The following is a 2948-nucleotide window of genomic DNA, read 5'->3' on the forward strand; positions in this document are numbered from 1 at the left end:
AACTCAACACTTGCTGCAGTGTTCATTAGACAGGTGCCTTGTATAGAATAATTGAATTCCTCCTCCTACACATCTCTTGAACAACAAATATCTGGAATTATTTTGTTTTTGACATGTCAATCTTGACTTTATTCTTAAATGTGTGCTTATGTAAGAAGTACATGGCTCTAAAATTTCATGAAAAATTTTTTAAACTTACTTTTTGTTGAATTGTCTAGTTTAAGAAAATCAATTACACTTTATATATAAAACATGTTCTATGCTCCATTCAGCATCACGTACTCTAACATTGGAACGATACAGAGAAGATTTGAATGGCCCCTGCACAAGGATGACAGGCAAATTCCTGTACCATTCCATACTTTTACAACAACAGATGCTGGAGGGGATGTGGCCACAAGGGAACTGTACTGCACTCTTGGTGGGAGTATAAACTTGTTCAACCACTTTGGAAAGTAGTATGGAGGTTCATCAAAAGACTCCACATAGAAATCCCCTATGACACAGCAATCCCACTTTTGGGCATTTACCCAAAATATCACAAACAAGACGGTACTAAAACTACCAGCACAATTATATTTATTGTAGCATTGTTTACGATAGCTAAGATATAGGACCAACCCCGATGCCCCTCATCAGATAAATAGATCAAGAAAATGTGCTATTTATACCAATGAAATTCTATGCCTCCATAAGAAAAATGGCATCGCCCAATTTGTTAGAAAATGGAAAGACTTAAAAAAATTATTAAGTGAAGTAAGCCAAATCAAAAGAAACATAGGTCCCAGGGTTTCCCTAATTTTTAATAACTAATATATGTCTGGGATAAGCAGAAAAGGTCAAATCTATGCACGTATGACCAGATAAGATGTTGTTAAGGGAAATGAACCCCCAAAATAGGAACACAAGTGTTTTGTTTTTTCTTTCTTGCTATTTTTCTAACGTACTTATAACAGGCTATGTGATTTTTTTGTTTCTTTATATGTTCCTCCCCCATGCTATAACCCCTGTTTTCACTGTATTTGAATTTGGTGTGCCCACCTCTTGCATATACACTCCTGTAATTTGGGGAGGGGAAGGAAAAACCAAAATGCTTAAATAGGGATTCGGGTTGACCCATTGTAACAATGAGATGCACAAAACACTATGTTGAAAACTGAACTTTACAATTTAGGCAGGGGAAGGGGGGAGGGGAGTGTACTTGTAGAGGTGGGAGGGAAGGGACGGTAGAGGGAAAATAAAGGAGGAGGTAACAATGCTTGTTAGGAAATGTACTCATTACTTGCTCACGTAAATGTGACCTCTCTGTACAGTATTTTTAAAATAAAAAATATGAAAATGTTCTGAGATGAAAGAGTTTATTTCCTTTATTTTACTCATATAATATGGCTGTTGCAACAATGAGAAGTACAAGTTGTCATGTCCAAAAGCTTTACAACGTCGGTGCGGGGGGGGGGGGGAATGGGGGGGAAGGAGAAGGATTGGGATTGGGGGGGAGGGGGGAGGCTGGGAAGGAATGTGAAGGGTAAACCAAAGGAGGAGGCTGCAATGCTTGGTAAGAAATGTACGCATTATCCTGCCCATGTAATTGTAACCCCTCTGTACGGTATGTTCACAAATAAAATAAAATTAAATTTAAAAAAAAATTAAATTAAATTAAAAAAAAGAAATCAATGCAAAACACTGATATGAAGGTATTTTGAATAAATGTGTATATGTGCACATGCACGTGTTCTCATGCACTTGCATGTATGTTGTTGTGCTCACAGTTTGAAAAAGGGCTTCAAAGTCTTGCTAGGCCTTTCCTCTCTAGATAGGTGAGCTACTATATGAGCTACATTTCCATTGCTGGCCTTTTGTTAACTCATTGAAATTTTTGAAAAATAATCTCATGAATTTATTTTGCCCTGATTGGCTTCCACTGTTATCCACAGGTCTCTGGCTCCTGAGTAAATATGCCGAGTAGTTAAGATTACAGGTGTGACCAAACAGCACAAGGCTTTCAGAATAATTTTAAAAGTAGAAGAAAGTTTACTTCACGGGGGCCTGTTTTATCATCTCCTATTTTAAAGCATTTTGGAGTGAATATTTGTGTATTTTTTTCGTTTTTTGGATTCTTAAGAAAGTAAGTGATGATATTTAAAAGTTTAGTACATTTTAAACGGAACCTGGAAAAATGGGACAGAATATATTTGTCTCTCTTATAAGCTCAGCTCTGTGCATGATAACCCAATGTCACCAACACAGTCTGTGTTGAAGAAAAAATGTAACAGAAAACAATCACCATGGGCAATAATTGCTATGGTATTATTTCTTGGACAATATGAACATTGAATAGAGAGTGTAAGAGAATGGAGAGATTTTACCTACCTTTTGGGTATTGCTGAAAGACTTTTGGAAACTTTGACTCATTTCTTTCCTCACAGTGTGTGTTTGGGCCATGCACTTACTGCCTTTAATTACAATTTTTCTCAACACTAAAATGGTAATAACATGCTAGAAAATGTTATTTAAAGAATTAAGGAAAATAAAACTTGTGAAATACTTAACATAAACTTCCATGAATGAGTTTTGAGTTTAGCCAGCAATTTTTTTTAAATACTAAAAAGAATGTGATAAGTATTACAGAAACCATTGCATATAGTGAGCAAACAGAAGTGATGTTATCTATTGACCATGCTCTTCTTCCAAGGAAGCCAGGTGGATTATTTCTCATGCTGTAAATCAAACTTGTTATCTTATGTCTTGATAGTGTGAAAATATCAGGACAAAATAATGAAGGAATGTTGTAGACTGAGGTGAAGTCCATATGAAAATGTGCAAAACTGATAAAACATAAAAGTATCTGAGCATTATATTGTGTTTTACATCATTTAAGTTACATTGCAAAGTTAAGAAAGACCTAGAAAAATGGATTCTCTTTTTGATGTCCTATCATAGGTCCTTGG

General features: G+C 35.7%; 1 non-coding gene across 1 annotated transcript; it reads left to right on the forward strand.

Moving 5' to 3' along the window:
- The first annotated feature begins 259 nt into the window (after positions 1 to 259).
- Positions 260 to 366, forward strand: LOC122098632. Its single transcript, XR_006145762.1, has one exon. It is a non-coding gene; the product is annotated as a U6 spliceosomal RNA (small nuclear RNA).
- The last annotated feature ends 2582 nt before the right edge of the window (positions 367 to 2948 follow it).

This window comes from Dipodomys spectabilis, unplaced genomic scaffold (genome assembly GCF_019054845.1).
Source record: "Dipodomys spectabilis isolate Male_0828 unplaced genomic scaffold, ASM1905484v1 ptg000481l, whole genome shotgun sequence".
Taxonomy (NCBI): domain Eukaryota; kingdom Metazoa; phylum Chordata; class Mammalia; order Rodentia; family Heteromyidae; genus Dipodomys; species Dipodomys spectabilis.